The following is a 20,398-nucleotide window of genomic DNA, read 5'->3' on the forward strand; positions in this document are numbered from 1 at the left end:
ACATTCATATTGCAACTTACTATTAAATCAACATGCGACAATAAAACATGAAACATCAATATACATAACATAATGATTTAATGTAGAAACCCAATTTTAAAAAAACCTCTAGTAACATGCTAGTCCTTTTGCACTCTTCTGAAGTGATACCCTATGAAAGGCCAACCCTATTAAAGGTTACAATACACACTGTTAAATGTGACCCCATTAAGGGATTTCAATCACCCTATTAAAAGTGAGCCTAGTTAAAGGACTTTACGCCATTCACTTGGAATACCACCCTATTAAAGGATTTTTTAATGACTATTAAGTCAGCCTTAGTCCAAAGGATTTTACCCTAATTAATACAATTGTTAAAGAGTACAATATAGTATTTGATTTGATACAACTTACAACTTATCTTGCAGATTTTAGATCACAATTTAGTCCTCAATTTGCTTGGCTTTAATTCTTTGCAATTCTAACAGCTTGTTCACCCTTCAAGCATTTGTCTCCTTTAGCCTTCTTGCTTGGTATGCCAATGCAGTCACTTTAGTGGTCACTAGATGAAGTAGAGTCCTTGACTCTTTGTCTCTATTCTTCCTTGGTCCTCTTGACCTTCTTAATTTCCCCTCCTTGACATCACACTCTCAGACTATTTGCTTCACAACTAGGCATTTCTTAAGCAATAAATTAGGAAACTTTTCCTGCTCCATTTTCCATCATCCATTTTAGGTTTTGGATGGATTAGGTAGGATACAATGTATCTACCCCTTAGCTTTTCTTTTCTAGAAATTTCTCCTAGAATCCATTTGAATTCACCTATAAACAATTTACCTAAAAATTTGTACCACTAGCTCATCATCCTTATCTTCCACCTGGTTCACAAAATTCAAGATAACAAACTTGTTGGATTAGATTTGGTGAATCTTTGAATTTTCAAATAATGCATTTGGTCAACATTATTGGACTTCTAATGCTTAGCACATACTGTGTTTCTGGGCATTTATTGTTAATTTACTCGGTATCAACTACAATTTACTGATGCTTGACACTTATTGTATTTTTCTCAGCACTAACTATGTTACTTGATACACACTAGAGTTTTCTTTTATTGGGTACCAACTTATTTTATGCTCAGATTGAACTAACTTTTCTTGGCACCTACTATCTACTTTGGTAGAAAATCTTAGTATTACTTATTCTTCTAAAGTTTATAAGTGTAGCCAATCTTTGTATCTTTAAGTATATTATCAATACATCATTTCACCATTGTCTTAACTGATCCTTGTGCTTCATTACATAACCATAACTCAAACTTTCTTCCAGGTGATGTTGTTTCATATTATTGATTAAATCCTCTTCATCAATCAACTAAAGATGGATTGAACTAACTTTTCTTGGCACCTACTATCAACTTTGGTCAAGCTTTGTAGACAATCTTAGTATTACTTATTCTTCTAAAGTTTCTAAGTGTAGCCAATCTTTGTATATTTAAGTGTATTATCAATACATCATTTCACCATTATCTTAACTAATCATTGTGCTTCATTACATAACCATAACTCAACCTTCCCTCTAGGTGTTGTTATTACATCTTATTGATTAAATCCTCTTCATCAGTTAGCTAAGTGATAGTACTTAGATCTTATAAGCAATTTTCTTACCAACAAATAGTGGGTTTGGCATCAATGAAAAACAAATGATTGAAATGTTTGTTTTGCTTCAACAATCTCCCTTTTTCAACAATGATCTTTTCAATCAATTTTCAACACAGAATGCAGAATTATCCCTATACCACACAATGGAAGGATGTCAAGCCTATACCTAATACCACTCAAGGCACCAAGGATAAAGGTACACTAGATCCACTATAGATAAATTCTAAAAACATGATGGAAGACATGCCTTGGTGTATTATATGCCAATCCCTTCATTCTCTTGATTATTGTGTTGTTGTCCAGCCATTCTCTACAAACCAATAAGAACAACCTAAAAAAGAAGAAGATGGAGAAGGAAAAAGTAATGAAGATGTGGCATGTATTATTATTGATTTATGTGATAATGGTGAAGAATCTGATCTAGAAGACTTTAAGATTGATGTTAATAGTTAGAGAAGTATGTATCAATTGCATCATTAGCAAGTATTTTTTGATGATGAGAATCAAAATGAGGATAGGATGCGCAGTATGATATTAGATGTTGAGCATATGAATTTAAGGAAACCATCTAATGAAGAAATTGATAGGATAACTATAGAGATGGTAGCCCAAGTTCATAGTACTTACAATCTTAGGAATAAAATAGTAAACAATGTTGCTAGTAAGCATTTGGTATTTTCATCAAGGGTATGACTCATAAAATGGATGATGGAAATAAAAAAGATAATCAAGTGATAGTCAAGATTAAAGATAGTAAGAATAAAAAGTAGGAACCCGAAAGGAAAGTGTAGTTCCAATGTGCAAAGACTATCAAGGTCAATACACAAGAAAATAAAAGAAATCTTTATATCATTAGACAAGTGGAGAAGCCTACTATTCAAGAACAAGTAGCCAGAGGTAATCTTTACAAACTTTTTTCATATGACCCTATAGATATGATTTCCATACTATCACAAATTATTGTTAAAATCCCTCTATCGGAGATGTTTAGGATAGGAAAACATAAGAGTAAAACCATCTCTTAGTTGGGAGGAATTGGGAATAGTAACATTGTTGAAAAGGGATCACAAATAAGGAAGGAATTTTCAATTATAGTGAAAGATAAAGAAGATAAATGAGTCATGTCCCAAATAACTTAGATGTATTTGGATAATTCATCTACAACCAATATAAAAATATTGACCCTTTCTTTCTTAGTCTAATCATAAATGGGAAAACCTTGAAGAATTGCATGATTGATTTTAGAGCCTCAAATACCAATGAAAGGTGCTCCCCTTAATATCATAAACTCATAATAGCAACAAAGAAACAACAACAAATGTGAGAAAAAATATGGACTTCTTATTTGTGTTGCAAATGTAGAATTATAGAATTCACAAGTACAATATGCTAACCCACATGGGCACCTTCATTACATTAATTTACAAGACTAAGCTATGAACTAACACCTAGAGCTATCTTGGACAATGTTTGGGCCTTTCTTAAATAGGCAATTTTATGATTCCTAGGAAGGTTTTAGATGCTCAAACTTAATACCTAGGGCTGATAGAACCTAACAATACATATAGAGTCAACTAAATACATTTTCAATAAATTATTTTAGATATTTTGGTAGCCCAACTTTGAAAGGCCATTACTCTTAAACTATTTCTTTGATTAGCTATTATAACTATTTTTTTGAAATGCTAGCTCTTGATCTACATATCATTGAGTTTTTAGACCTCATCCAAGAACTCTAAGGCCTCCAATGCTGAGCCTAAAGACTTTTCTACAAATTTTTCCACCATAAATCTACAATAACTTCTTTGAAACTTAAGTTGGAGCAATGATATTTTAATGGTAGGCTTATATCTCTAAAATGAACCTTCTTGTAGAAAATGAGAACATTTCAAGCTCATATGAAAAACTTACTAAAAATAGTAAGTTCCCATAAATAGTAACCATTCTATCTACTAATCCTTATTAAAATAGAAATGAGTAAAAATAAAATATTTTTGGGTGATGTAATATTACTCTTACGTACACCCAAGATGCTCCTACATCAGACATCCAAGGTAATCATGTCTCTGGTGCTTAGAAGAAAACCAAGATAGTGAACCTCCTCCCTTGCTAGCCATGATGAATACTGTACTAGTCTCCCTTTACATTTGACCAGGTATTCCTCATAAGTTCTATTCCTTGTACTTTTTCCAACATGACAATCCAGTATCTCCCTAGTCTGCTTTGTAGTCTAACTAGCTCCTGGAATACTCCACTACACTTCTGTAACTTCATCTCCATCACCTCCTTCAAAATACTCTATAAAATCTAAAATATTAAATACTGGTGAAATATCCAATTCATTAGGCAACTCCACTTCATAAGCATTTCTAGAATCTTTCCTTTTCACTATATTGTATGGTCCAAACTTCTTCATCTTTAGCTTATTATATGAACCCACTGGAAAATGTTCTTTTCTCAAATGGACCATGACTTCTCCAATTTGAAATTTCTTATACCTCCTTTTCACATCTACCTTAGCCTTGTACTATGTATTCATCTTTATAATGTGCTTCCTCACCTCTTTATGGATGTTTTTCAAATGCTTAGCAAATTCTTTTGCTTCAATACTACTTATCTCTCCTTTGTCCAACTACCTCAATTCAAAAGCATTTCTAAGACTACTCCCATGTACAATCTAGAATGGTGATTTACCAGTACTCATATTCACAAAATTATTATATGCAAATTTTGAATGTGGTAAAATTAGATCCCATCCTTTTGGCTTGTCTCCAACCAAACATCTCAACAATTTTTCCAAACCATGATTCACAAATTTTGTCTGTCCATTAGTTTGTGGATGATGTGATGAATTAAAATTCAACTCTATCTTCAATTTCTTCCACAATGTATGCCAAAAATAGCCAACAAATTTGGTATCTCAATTTGAAACTATACTCTTTGGTAGACCATGTAGTCTAACCACTTCTCTTAAAAACAACTCAGCCACATGAACAACAACACTAGTCTTCTTGCAAGGAATAAAATGTGCCATCTTTGTAAACCTATCAATCACCACAAAAATAGTATCATGCCCACACTATGTCCTTAGTAATCTAAGAAAAAAATCTATACTAACATCCTCCCATGGCTTCTCTGGTATAGGTAATGGCTGAGAAAACCCTATATTATGCTTTACCCCTTTTGCCATCTGGCATACTTTGCAGATTTGTACAAAATTCTTCACATCTTGTTGCAACTACCATTAGTAATAATTCTTAGCAACCAAAGAAATGGTCTTATCTTTACCAAAATGTCTAGCCAATCCTCCACTATGCTTCTACTTGATGAGATTCTCTCTCATTGAACTTCTAGGAATGCACAATTGGCTTCCTTCGAGAAACATACACTAGTACATTTGATGTTATTTTTAGACCAAATTTTTTGACCATCTATTAGATTGGTCAGACTATGGAAAATGAAAATATGTTTTTTTTAATCCATGCCCATGTAGGTCAAAATTTTTCCCAACACAAGATTAATATCTAAAAAGGGAAAATTTTGCCCATTTCATTGTATTCTATTCTTCAACGCATGTGCAGGAGTTGAAGTTCAAGGCATCTCGTCTAAATTGGTCAGTTGTTCTCAAAATCTAAATGGGTTGCTCATTTTTATGTATTTTTTGCATTAGAAATTGAAGTTTGATCAAATTTCAACATCTCTGATAGTTTTTCCCTTGTCAAATCTCATTTCTAAAGAATTTAACTCTTCAAATGTGTCTTGGGTGGTTTGATTTATGGTGAGAGATTTTCATTCAAGCATTCAGTAACATAGATCCATCCATCTATTGTGCACACACATGTGTGGGCTCTTTGCTAGTGAATCTTAAATTGAATAGAAACAATGTGTAATTTCATTTAGGCCACCTTCATATTAGAAATATTTTATAATTTTTTTTGTAATTGCATGTAGAGCTCTATTGAGTTCTACAGATACCTAGACAAAAATAGAAGGCTTTTTCAAGGTTAAAGCCATTAACAACTGCAACCACCTTTCCTGAGGTGAAATAATCATATGTAATGGCTAAGGCCTATATTATTCTTTTTGGGTCACTGAGATAGAGGCTTTCATATGCTTTGGAAGATGGTCTTTTTTTCAGGAGGGTGAACCAAATATGGCTTCCAAGTCAAATTCTAGGTTGGTGGGAGATAAATCCTCGATTTTTAACATTAGTTTTCTTCCACCCACTTAGACACCTTTCATTAAAAACCATATATTGAGGGAATTTTGCAATGGGGCCGCATTTTGAGAGGGATTTTGTGTGTTATTTGTTTCATCCCAACAAAGGGACTCAATTTTCCACATCAAGCACCAAGTTTTTAATGGTGCTGGTATGATTATGCAAGAATGGTCTCTTTATTTCCAATCTTTGAGTTTTAGTGATAGGTTTGTGCATTTCTAGATTCAAATTCCTAACCTAGCATTGAAATAATGAGAACATGAGGTGATTGAGATTATAACTTATCAAATAGACATCTATTTAAACTAGACTTTTTGTTCTACCATGACACATAATTTCTAATTAGAGTGTGCTATGTTGGATACAAATTCCCCTATTTTGGAGAAGATCATATTATCATCTAAACTTGGCTTTTGGGATCAAACCATCTTTATTAAATCACATGTAAATGTTTGTCACAATTTCCATTGTCAAGATATACAAATGATATTTGCACTTCTGGAGTTTCTGGCCAACCGACTAATCTGCAATTCCATTTTAATGTTGTTATTCAGTAGATGGAGAAACTTTCTATTAATTCTACTCTTCCTCCATTTTTACTTATGGATCAAAATATTTCTTTTCCTATCAAGTTGTCTTTAGTTTCTTTTTCTTCCCCTGTAAATATTTCTCCAAGCAGTTCATTTAAACTTATCATCGCCACTTGGATTTTTTTTTTTTTCTGTTGTCGATCTTCTATTAAGATCTCTAGTCATAACATGCACTCATTTCTTTATCTAGATTTTGTTTGTTCATTGTTTTCTAATCTTCATGTAGCTATATTTTAAAAATATCTCCTTGATTTTCTCCCTTGGTTCTTATATATCTATGATTTTTAAGCCTTCCTCCCTTTTCTCCATGAAATAGAATGCTTTTCCAAGCATACTTTCTTATTCTAGCAAACCTAGAGAAGTATTCAAGAGGAAAGTTCAATATGCTCACCTATTCTAAAGGTGGATTTGGGATGCCTAAATAATTTTGTAAAGGAGAGTTTTGATATGTCTAGGGAGGTACATTTTGAGCAACAAAATCCTCAAAGTAAAAAATTAAAAAAATATTCTCTTCTAGTGGAAGAGAGCTTCCTGTAATTCTATCTAATTCTATATACTTCCCAAGAGAGCTTCTTTTATTTGTATTTTTGTTCTTTGTGCTCTTTCTGTAATATTCCTATTGACATGTCTAGTTTGGTGATCTGGCTATTATTGTAGCGCTACAAAATATCATATAGTGTTTTTCATTTCCTTAAATACTAGGCAATTATTTCATGATTTCATCATATCTTATAGTGGAACAAATCAAAGAATCTTGGGTAAATTGCTTGCTATAAGAATTTCTCGTATAGGACACTTAATAATGTAGGCTAAGTTGTGGGCACAAAAGGAACAAGAAAGGATCTCTACAAGTGCAGGGTGCAGTAGAATTTAACAATGAAATTGAAGTGCTCTCATATATTCACCATAAGAATCTAGTCAGGAAAATTGGCTTTTTCTTTGGGGATGGAGAGAAAATGCTTTCTCATGAGTATGTGCCTAATCTAGCTATGCTTCTCATTATTTTTTTGTTACATTGATCATAAATTAATGTTATTTCAAATAACTACAAAGTCACTAATAATTACATTCAAACAAATTTGTATGCAGTACTCAATTATGTAATATGGCTATTCTTCTCACTATTTTGTGTTACATTGATTAGTAAGTAATTTTATTTCAAATAAAATAAAGAGTAACCCAAAATTACATTCAATTGGAATTATTTGACATTTTGGGACTGATTTGTATGTGATAGTCACTAGGTTGAAGCACCCCCAAAAGTTGTATAAGTTGGAGGATGTCATAATTATAGAAAGCTAAAGCAACTACATTGTTCATTGTATATATAAATAGCTACGAGATTGCCATGATGTCATGGCTTCTACGACAAGCACTAGTACATTTGACCCCATTTTTAGACCAAATTTTTTGACCATTTATTAAAATGGGGTCAAATTGTTCAGAATAGGCAAGGAAAAATGTCCTTTTTTTAGAATCCATGCCTGTGTTAGTCAAAATTTTGACCAAAACGGGTTCATTATATTAAAATGAAAAAAGTTAATTCATTGTTATTACAGAGAGCAAGGTAGGTTTTTCATTTCACATGCCCTAATTCATTGTTATGGAAGAGAGGAAGGTAGGAAGTAAATTTTTTTGGAGAGAGCAAGAGATTTTACTCTGAAATTTGATGGAATCGATCCAAAGCTATCTCTCCTAAAGAGTGAAGATAGATCTGTGCTCTTTGAACCAACTGGAAATTTAGTCATGCTAAGGTAAGTGGACAATATTTTCTAAACTAGTCTTCTTCCACCTACTACCTACTATTTTTATTCTTAATGTGGCCAAGCCCATGCAAATGGACTAAAAAATACACCTTTATTAAAAAAATGAAGCTTACCATCTCATTCTAGTCAATGAGCACTAATGATTTATATACTTCAAGGTAATTAGAATGATAGTCACCATTCAGGTATTTACCATAATTAAAATGTCTTTCATGACATTATCTTATTTATTAATTTGAGTGTATCACTAAATGGAAGGTTACTCACAGAAACAACAACATATGGTAATAGCTTTAACTCTTTCACCACTTCATTGATCTCCTCATATATTTCTAGACCTTTTCAAGACTATTGAACGTCCATGCATTTGGGAAACTTGTTAGTGTTGAGTAAATTTGGAAATGCTAGCTGAGCTGCCATCTTCAGTAGAATAATTTCAATCTGCTGCAATTTTATATGTCAAACATTTAGAAATTTAGCCTAGAATAGAGCTCACATTTAATAGACACCTCATTGCCTTTAGAAATATGATATAAACAAACCTAAAGCATTAGGCTAGACTTCCTGATTCCCTAGTCATCAGAGATGCCCATAGTCAGCGGTGACTTAACATTGGGGTTCAAAAATAGTGTGGCCAGGTCCATGGCATATTCAATTTTCCTTGTCTCATTATATCACAAGCTTGCTACCTACTATCTTTATGGATCATTCTACATCTCACTCAATGATAGGTCTGTTATCTCGATCTCTCTTGTAGAAATTATAGATGAACAATTTTTTATACTTTGCTTTCAAATCCTAACATAACATTTTATAGAGAAGTCCTCGCATTATAGGTTTGTCAACTATTGTGTCATTTTGGGAAAAGTTGTTATAGTCCATTACTATATTTTGCTCTTTATCATTGAGATGTTCCATTTGTTTGTGCAAGATTACTTGCCTTTTTTATATATTGCTTCTATGCTTGTGATTTATGGAAAAGGATTAACCATCAATTTTAGATCTCTGACACACATTTTGATATCTAAGACTTGAATATTATATTTTGTACTGTTACCAACAAAATTTGCATCAAAATAAAAATTTTATGAAATGTATATACTCAACTGGTTTAGTTGAGACAATATCTTATTTGGGCTTTTTCAAATTGATTGAAGTTGGCAGTTTTTTCAAAATACATACGTGTTGAGCATTTAGGCACCTAGTTGCTTAGTTGCACAACAAGATGAAAGAGACTTCTAATTGAGAGGTATCATTTAGCTTAATAAAGATAAGTTTTTTTTGGATGACCATCCCTTTCTTTTCATTGTCCATAGTTCATTTTTAGTAGTTACACTTGATAATGAAATTTTGGCCCAGAATATGAAAACTTTTTTTGTCAAAAATTTTTATTCTACTATTAATTAACTATCAATTTAGTGAGAGAGCTTTGTAGTTTTAATTAGTGGCAGAGACATATATCTCTTCATTGAATTCATGTCTAGGTTATGAGTATTTCTATGGAATGGCATAAGCTTTGACACTACAACTTAAGAAGTTAATCCCAGTCAATCATAGGGCATTCAATAGTCATTCCTTTGCTACACTTGCAGGAAATTTTTTTTCTTTAAAGATTTATTTTAAGTTTTTATCTTAACCAATGGAAGGCATATGTGGATTCTAATTGAATTTAATTTCTTATTTTGAACTATTCTAAATCAATGTTTTATGGAAAATAGTGAAGTTTCTTCTAAAAGTGCTATATAAATGTAGTTCCCACAAATATAAGACCCACCCATTAAATAAGTTTCTTTTCTTGGAGTCTACTCTTTGATTTTTAGAATTTTTCATAATCTTTATAATTGGAGGGATTTTGATACCTCTATTTAGTTCATACCTAGGCTTTCAGTATGTTTTTTGATACCGTGCACATGGAACAATGATTTTTTGGCTAGATGTGTTGAAAACATTGATTTGAATCTTCAACCAATATGGGGTATCCCTGATTCAATCTTTTTTTACAACTTGAGATTGTATCTAGCATGAATCTTTGTGGAGATATTTTATGTCTTATTGATAAAAAGGATTTGTGGATCCCCATTTAATCAATTTTTTGTTCTTCATTTGGTTTTCTATAATAATATACAACTCTCTATACCTGCAATACCTAGATTTCCATTGAAAATCAACAAAATAAATAGCATGGAAGTTCCATTGAAAATCAATATTAGTGATTCAAGTGAATCCTTTGGGTTCTACAATATCTATGGGCCTTGAATTTCATTTTTTTCTTAGTAAAGTACTTGGTGAGGACTATCATATTTAGATCTAAGAATGTCTCTAACATTGATTTTGGAAAGCTAGTTGCATCATTGAATTTGATCAGTATAGATTCTTGTAGAAGTATAAGTGCCCCATGCATGATGAAATCTCTCTTGGAAGATTCTTCTCAAAATTTGGTTACTTAGGGGTTTAATAAATTTCAAACATTGGAGAGGATTTTCCAACCTCCATTCCATCATTATTTAGTTTTAGTTTTTTCATGTCACATGGTACACATAAACAATGGAATTTTGGTTGGAAATGCTGAAAATAAATTATCTATATAGGGAAATTCTAAATCAGATCTAGAAAAATCAAGGAATCAGTTTGCTCTTGGAGGACTTGGGAATTTAATTTTTCATAATTCTTGCACCAATATCTAGGGTGGAAATAGAGACATTTGGATGTAAGACTATCTTATAAAGTGCAAAGTAAGCGAGTTTTTTCTATCTACATTTCTCAAAAATCAATGAGCCTTGTATACATAATTACCTTTCTTATGAAATTTCTAGCTGTCTATGGTGGATGCTTCCAATATACAATATATTGTTGAGTGGAAATATTTAGTAGTATCCTAGAACATGATTTGTATAACTATAAGGACAAACAATTAATTTCTCATATGACAATATCTTGCATGAAGTGTTGAATATAAAGATATACATTTAATACTTTTGGAAAACGTAAAAAAATAAGATCAAAATCTCGGATGCCTACTAATGGTTGGAACTCTTCAATAATGTTTGGACAAAAACTTTAGCCCATAAGACAAAGTTATGGTTTTAAAAGTGAATAACTCTGGTCTAATTTTTGAGTTTTGAATCAATGACTAATTTGGGTGCGGCTAAATGTTTAATCCTCTGTTGAATCTGCCACTCATCCTTTTATCATGGACTTGTACTTGGCTAAGTTTTATTATGACATTACTTCAATTTAACACACTTGGCTCACCAAAAACATGTCATCTAAGAATAAGTCATGTATTCAAGCATTATGAAATCATTCTATATAGGAGTTATACCAAAAGACAACTCAAATTGGATGATAAGTTGCCTTCCCTTTGAACTACTGAGGTGATTTGTCTGTTTGATTTTTTTGTGATGTTTTTCTGATACATCATATGTACAAATATGTCCATTGGGTTCATTACATCTAGTTCAATGGTAGCAGATCTTCAACTATAGTTTGTTCTAAAAATTTTACATGCATTTTAGTCGAGTATGGAGCTATTATGAGCAAGCTTTAGGAGGACATGCCTATGAGATGATAGTCCATATATGTATCGACCTAAATGTGTTCTTAAAGGCTTAATAATAACAATTAATTTATAAGCTTCCTGATAGCAATTGACATTAACTGTTACTGCCCAATTTACATGTGGCATCTATCCCACCTTGTGTTTCTACAATGAATTTTTGTACCCCTTGTTGCAATTTTGATTTGTGCTCTTTATTCCCCCAATTGCTGACTTCTTGCATGCTATTTTCATTTCAAACCCTTATAATTATTTAATTCAAGGTCACAAGGAACTCTTGTTAAGGTACATCTACAGCCTTGTTCCTGATCCTTCCCTCAACTCCATATCCACATCGTCTAGATATGGAGATGGGGGTAGCACATCTTTAACTAGAGTTTGTTCTAAAAAATTTACATGCATTCTAGTAGAGTATGGAGTTATTTTGAGTAAGCTTAATGAGGAGGACATACCTATGAGAGAGTGGTCTATATATTTTTCAACCTGAATGTGTTATTGAAGACTCAATAATAGGAATTGATTATAAGCTTCCTAAATACAGTTGATATTAAGTGTTACAATGAAATTAACATGAAATAGATATCCCACATTGTGTATCTCCAATGAGTTTTGGTCCCCCTTGTCATGATGTGGTGTTGTTCTATTTGCTTCCCTAATTGTTGTCTTATTGCATGCTATTATTATTTCAAGCACTTATAAATCTTTAATTCCAACCTTGTTCCCATTCCTGCCCCCATCTCCATCTCCACCATTTTTTGTGACAATAGTTTTATAATATAGTCATTTCCATATTCATTTATTTGCATGCTAATGTAGAGCATCCACAACTAAAATTGATAAGGACTTCCAGTCCCATCTATGACATTGAGGTCTCTCTCCTATCCTAAATCATCAACACCTTTCCTTGTGAAAGGTTCCTTCAAATACTTACAATTTCATTCAAAACTTCTTTGATTGATTCATCATTCAGACACCAAACCCAATTAGCATCCATCTCTGATTGCATGATTGTATAATTGGTTACCACATTCTATCCCTTTCATTTGTGTTTGCATCTCCCCAAGTCTGATTACTCTCACACAATCCTTCACAATGCAACCTGCTTCACTAGTTCACATCCTATCCTCTTCCCAAAACCAACTAGGATCTCTCTCTAACCCTTCCAATTACATATTCCATCCACAACTTAGAATTTCACCATGCCTAACCACTAGTGTCAACTCACTTGATAACCTATGACTGTCTCTCTCTTACATATTCCAACACCCCAATGCATTCTGCTATAGATCATTGACTTGGCTCAACTACCCTACACCTTGACCAAACCACTCAACATCCAAACACCTAACTTGATGTTTGAACAACATAACAATTACTTGATGTCATGATTTGTATAGTCACCTTACACATTATCTAGATAATCACATCTAATACCCTTATCTTTGTGCCACCTTCATCCCAAGTATTGGAGCACTATGTTTACCCTTTCCTCATTCCCTGCCCACACTCAAGTCACTTAACATACCATACATAATATTAGTATACATAAAATAGAGACAAATAACCAAGCTATTGTCATGTCTAATAGTCAACCAATCTTGTCAAATGCATTTCCCTAGCCTTATCCTATGGCTTATAGAACCCTCTAAGCACTTCATATCACTAAAGACACTTTGCCTTTGATCTTCCTTAGTCTCCAAGTCCCACTTCATCTATTAATAGTGATTAAATCCCTCTATCATCCCGTGACAACCAAAATCTTTACTTTCTGTCACCATCACTAAGGACTTCTAGTCTTATCTCTTGATAGTAAGTTCTATCTCTTTTCCTAATTCATCAACACCTTTCCTTGTGAAAGGTTCATCCAAATAATTACTACCCAATTCAAAACTTATTTGACTAAATGAAACACCAAACCTGATCAGTGTCCATCTCTGATGGCATTAATGGCTAATTAGTCACCACATACTATCCTCTTCATTTGTGCACATAGTGCACCTTATACCCTTCAAGCAACATATATCTGTTGATAAAATATTTTAGTATCTTGTTCAAGGCATACCCAATATTTTGTCTTGTTATTGTTTATCACATTTTATTAATGTAGTTTATAATCACATAATTACTAACAATCATATCTATTTCTTGGGCTATAACATGTCTTTGTCTTGGTAAATGATAGTGAAGTCAGACTCTTCATGAAACATGTTTCACCACTTGAAGAGTCAGTCAACATAAGAAACATAGCATTATATTACAAAGATATCTCTAGAAGAAAGTTCCTCTTTGAAGGTGAGTTGGCCATCATCATAGACTCTATCTTTCATAAATCAAATGCCCATATGACATAACTAAACTTTCCTTGAGTGAGGAGATCTAAAGCTGATTTGGATTGGCCTTTGGACTATGATTAGCGGCTATTATTGATTGTGTTCATACACCTTTGACATCAAGAAAATTATTGCTAACAATCTTAGACAACAAATTCCTCTTGACACCAATGACAATAATATTTCCAACATGAATCACATACTCAGCACAACTGCAAACATGGTTGAGCCTGGTGACATTAGCAAGAAGGATTGCGATATGTTGTTTGTGTTAGCAATAGAGATGCCATGTTTTTTTATGCAAGTGCTTCTATATAAATATATATGGTTTGTGTAGAGTGATGTTGGGATTGCAGTAATATAAATCTCAAAAAAAATTATATCGATATGTTTGAGAGATTTCCTGAGGGCTTATATGCTGAACCTAGACATCTAGAGCATTCTGAGTATGGGCATCAAGAGAAGCTAACTCTTCAGAAGAAGAGGCATATAGAACAACAGACATTTACTTTGTTTCAACATTTCAATAGAATTGAGAATATTTAACAATGATACAAGAACATAAATCTCAATAGATCTTAGTAGGGTAGTGGAGCTAAGCCTAACTAATACCATGTAGCATGATGCAATAAAAAGCCAAGTGGAACTCCAAATCTAATCTAGATGAGATAAGCTACAGTGAAAAATTAATCACATTTAAAAACTTCTAATATATCTAGCTAAGTTGTTTATTAAATGCTTTATTTAATTTTTTACCCTCTATATTTTTATTTTATGATTTATTTATTTCATTAACCTAGATATTTTTATTTTATGCTAGTGTTTTATTTTCCCTTACAAAGAGATTCACATATATGTCCAAATGAATGTGCTTGTGTGTAAATTAAATAATTTTTCATCTCCAATTTGGCCTCAATTTGATATGTGTGCCTCGAATAATTCACATGCATTGTTTATGATTCCATAGTTTGCAATTTTGTCTACCAGAGAAGTTCCAACTACAACATCACAAAATTCATTTATTCTTGTACTTTGATGGATATCTATAACCTATTCCAAAGCTCCCACTTCAACATATGTAGGTAGTATGCTGGTAAAGGTTGTGAAATTTTCCTTTGAATGTGTCTAGAGGCTTTTTGTCAAATCTAATTTATGCATATCCTGAAAATCATTGTAAGAAATCATAGCATTTATTTGAGGCATCGAATCAAAAAGATGAAATACCTTGTGTATGCTTTGAGGGATGTCCATGCCCTTTTCCAAAATTTTGATTTTGGCATAGGCAAGTAGAATGCTAACAAGGGTTGAAAATTCATTACACCTACCAACTAAATTTTCTAAAAATATAAAAGTATGCATGCATACATCCATGCATCTATCTATATTTTCAACAAATCTATGTTGTTCATATTCTTCAATCATGGCTTACCATGAGACCAAAATTTTTTTAGGCTTTCTATAAAATAGTTCACATACCTTGTCTACGCTCCACATTTTGCATGTTTCCTTCACTTGGTACGAATTATCTATTGGATGAATGACATAGTGTTGTTTAAAGTCAATTAATTAAGGATGAAAATATACCTAAGGTCATTTTTCATGCATATGAAGACTATAATAAATTTCTATTTATGTATTTTTTTTTCTATGTAGCACATTTGTATATCTTATATTTGTTACATTTGTGAGGTTTTACTTAGTATCTGTTCTCTTAGTTATTTTTTATTATTTTTCCTTTTGTTGTTGTCAAAAGCTCAATAAATTCTTGAATAGTTTTGTAATTCAAAGTTGTGTGGTTTTGTAGTTGACCAGGATTTTTATGCTATTCTACAAAGCTAGGTTTCAAAAAAGTTCATCAACAGATGGTAAGAAGGCATTTCTTCCATTTATTTCTTTGCACTTTGAAACCTATTGATCTATAGACCATTTCATTTGTTTCAAATTTTAGTTCTAATAAGGATTGGGGCTTTGTTAATCTATGTTGAAATGTGTACTAGATGATTATGCGGGATTGAAATGTTGAACAAAATTTTGTACTGTGGTTCTATTTTTAGTTGCAATAACTTTCAATATCACCTGGTGGTTTATTCAGTTTCTTGATGGTTTCTTTAAACTAGTATATGTGAGGTTGGGACTAAAAATATTTGGTATGCTTCTCAAATTCCTCTTCCCTAATTTTAGTTTTCAAGCTTGGACTTAATGAATAATTTTTTTGCAAGTAATGTTGTATTGATTTTTATATGTTATGTGCTTTGTGCTTGCAATATAAATGTGTGTAGGTAGATACATTTTCATCAATATGCATATATGTTAACATTTATTTATAAGTTCTATTCAGCTAGATGAGCTATTGCTTGCAGTGAACTCCTTGATGCACTTCTCATCTACACACTATAGGAGCTGAAGATTAGCCGAACACTTCATGATCACTTGAAAGAACACAAGAAACCCTCCATGAGAGTATGCAAGAAATGATCTTTCTTGGTATCATGATCTACTTTACTATAGTTTTCAATGGAATGTATCTATTTTTTTTATTTCGATTTCCATTTATTTGGTGTTTATTATTTGTGATCTAGGTTTCATCATGACAACATTGATGAGTGTATCCTGATTAGTCTCTAGGTTTGTGGTAAACATGTGTGAAAACCATGAGAGGTGCCTTTCATTAGCCATGTGAATTGGGCTTATTGTAGTTGAAAGTGTGAAAGTTTTACAAGTTTGCACTAAAGAAGGATGTTGGGAATGAGTCCTCACATTTATATTAGGTTTTTAAGTATTATTTAAATTATAACTATCACACGTAAAATTTAGGATGATATAAAATTCTTTTATTTTACAAGTGTGTTTTTTAATTTTGAAATCTGATTATCATCCATAAAAACTTAGATTATTCACCTCCTTCTCCACTCACACTAGTTTTCTTTTTTTTTTTAAGCCCAACTTCATCTTCTAACACCTTGGCATGCCTCCATTAATTGGTGGTGGACAAGCATAGAGTTTGACCCATTTTCCACCTTTAAGCCTATGCAAGTGTATGGGAAAAATTTTATTGATTAGTTTGATGGGAAAAATTATGTTCTCAAGTAATATTAAAATGTGACACATGTAAGTATTTGTAAATTTGTTAGGAAATTGTATCAGTATGAACATATATATTAATTCCACAAGTTTAGATGTTTTTTTTAAATATTTTGATGGGTATCTATCACAACTCCACTGAATGTATGTAGAAAATAGGCTCTCTAAATTCCATAACAATGTACTTTGTGTTAAGGCTTTTTCTTGGAATCATCATCCTATGTATGAGGAATGTCTACACCAGTTTAAAACAAAAATTAGAAATAGATTTCATCATACACAATGAAGAAAATGCTTAGACCTAACCTATGCTTCAACAAGATCCATCAAATAACATAAAATATGGAACTTTCTCTTTTTCTATAATAGAAAAGACTCCAAATGCTCTTCAATTAAAATGATATCCCTATTTGAGTGCATAAGCACTTCTTTTCTACACGTTAAGGATAGGGACTTAGATTTTCATGATTAACTGCTACAGATTACTTTATTAATGTGCAGTTTGAGGATAATCAATGGTTCTTCCTTGCATTAGCCACCTTGACTTCTATAATGTTTGAACCTCTTTATTTGTGTTGGTCAAGTTATTGAGAGGATAAATAAGACCTCTCCCTACTATGCTTGGTCTATTTTGGTCCCTCTATAGGTGTATTGTGGTCTTGTCCATCAACCAATAACTGGACAACATAGAATGTTTCCATACTTCATATTCTCATTAGTGTAATTGTTGAATCGTATTTGATATTCTTATCAGTGTAATTGTTGAATCTCTGAGCTAGTTTCAGACTTGTGCATGCTTGTAAAGAATTTATTTGTGCTACAATAAATAAATGTCAGGCAAATATATTTGCTTCTTTATCTCAGTTATCTTCTTGCTTAGCTTAAATCCCAATTATTAGATATTTGTCCACATTGGAGTTAGTTTGGTATAGAAACCTGCATATTTTATTATATATATTCTTGCACATGAATCCTCTAACAAATTAGAAAACAATAAAAAAATATAAAAAAATTAATCACTGCATACCAAGGAAGTCTGAATATTTGAGTGCACTTTGGCTAGTGTTCACTACATACCTTGCATTTGTTTAGTATAAACCTTGAGTTCATATTGATGTCTATGCTAGTCTCTATTATCAAAAATGAGACAATAGAGAACTGCCAGTGTTATGATGGGAAAAATATATTTTTCATTGTGATAGACTATTTCTAAGTCATATGTGTTGTTTCTTGCTATTGTCAAGCAGTCTTTGTTTTTCTTGAGACCATGAACAAAATTATCTACCATTTTTCCAGTTCCTAATTGGTGCAAATATACCTACTTTTATATTGGAGTTTCCTAATTGACTGCTCTTCAACTTCTTCCATGTGTGATACAAATTGATATCTTAGCTACTAGCGAAAATAGTTATAAATGACGATTTATCCATAGTTGTGATTCTCTAATATGAGTAATTTTGTTCATCTAGGAATGATTGCTCAATACTAGATGTCATGTTGAGGATCCTTCACCATTTGATCATGGATAATCTTGTTATGGTTATTGATTTAAAGTTTACATGATGACTAGTTTGAAGATGTCATGTTGACTATCCTTTTCAATGGTTTAGCCATACAACATATAGTGTTTGATGTTGATGAAAATGAAGATGTATAGAATGTTCACCATCCTTCTTGAAGGGGATCATCAAATGGAACTAATCCTTATTCTTCCTAATGAAATTAGGGTAACTATCTTATTTTTAAGACTTTATGGCATTCTACATCTTATTCTTCTACTAACATATATGTGCAGATACTTTTAATTATTCTAACTTCTACTACTATTATTGTTCAAGGACTACCACCCCTTAATCACAAAGTGCACAATTGCTTTAGTATTATTGGTTTAAGTATGGGGACATCATAGATTCTACAATCCCAAGGTAGGTAACCCATTATGATGTATTGGCTAAAGTGCTTCTGTAGTTAAATTTGAGAATAAAGCAGATAGAAATATTCATATGTTATGATGAGGCTTGTGAAATTACAAGCACGAATGGTTCCCCTTGTGACAATGTCCATCTGCCTGGAGCACACATAGATCACATCTAATTCATATTTCCTTTTATATCTTACTAAAGAGCTAATATTTTGTCAAGAAAAACATTGCTATACATTAATATGTTTTGATCTTTTAGTCATCTTCATTAGTTGATGCATTAATCACATTAGTCATTGCTATCAGGATTAGTCAAGGAATGTTGCTGATAGCACCTAAGTAGCTTTCACCTTGTGACATCTCTTTGAGGCATTTTACAAATAATTAAGATACATTGTCTATAACTCCACATTTTGCAAACATCTAGGCCTTCTAAAAGTTAATCAAACTCCAATTAATTGAGTAAAATCAAAGCAAATAAGAAGTTAAATATGCAAATCATCAAATGGGAATAAGAAAAGATCAACACTTCAGACCATTAATAAAGGATCGATCAAGAGGATTGTCCATTGAATCAAGAAATTCTGAAAAGTAACCAGCAATATACATATATACATGTATAAATTTAGCAAGTTTCTTGAGAATCATAAAAAGAGATTATTCACGGAATTGATTACCAATTCATCTAGGGTTCGTAATTATATTTTTTATTCTCTAGAAGATACAATAGTATTGGTTCTTCAATTAAGTAGCCCAGGATGAGTTTTTTTGCTTGTGGGCCATAGGGTTGAAGACTTGGATGGTTGTTCTACTCTAGGGCTAAGTTGTTTGTGATAGTCTCTGTGCATCCTACCATGCTTTCGCCTCAAATTTTTCTAAATGGTTGGCTATAAGAAATATGTTATGAATAGATCAAATGCATTTAGGATACTCTTGTTTACAATAGGATTTACTTATGATCATAGTGTTTGATATTAATTAATTATAACTTTCTCTAAGTTTGCTAGCCATTATGTAATTTATTTGTCAAAATTCTCTTTGTAAATAAGTTGTATTGTCAAAATTATCATTTTTGTACAAAAACCCAGTATAATATCATAATAATAATAATAATAATAGTAGCTTAATCTAAATTAAAAAGAGTATCCAAATAGAGATCAAAAGTCTTGGGTAACCCATAAATTTTAATTTGAAGGAAATTTGCAAGCTAAGCAATGACCCTACCATAGAAAATAATTCTTTGAAGATCCTTTGGCCTAGTTCAGAAGGACCTACCTATGTAAATATTTTCACCA

This window comes from Cupressus sempervirens, chromosome 4 (assembly GCF_028749045.1).
Source record: "Cupressus sempervirens isolate cs-2001-9-10 chromosome 4, ASM2874904v1, whole genome shotgun sequence".
Taxonomy (NCBI): Eukaryota; Viridiplantae; Streptophyta; class Pinopsida; order Cupressales; family Cupressaceae; genus Cupressus; species Cupressus sempervirens.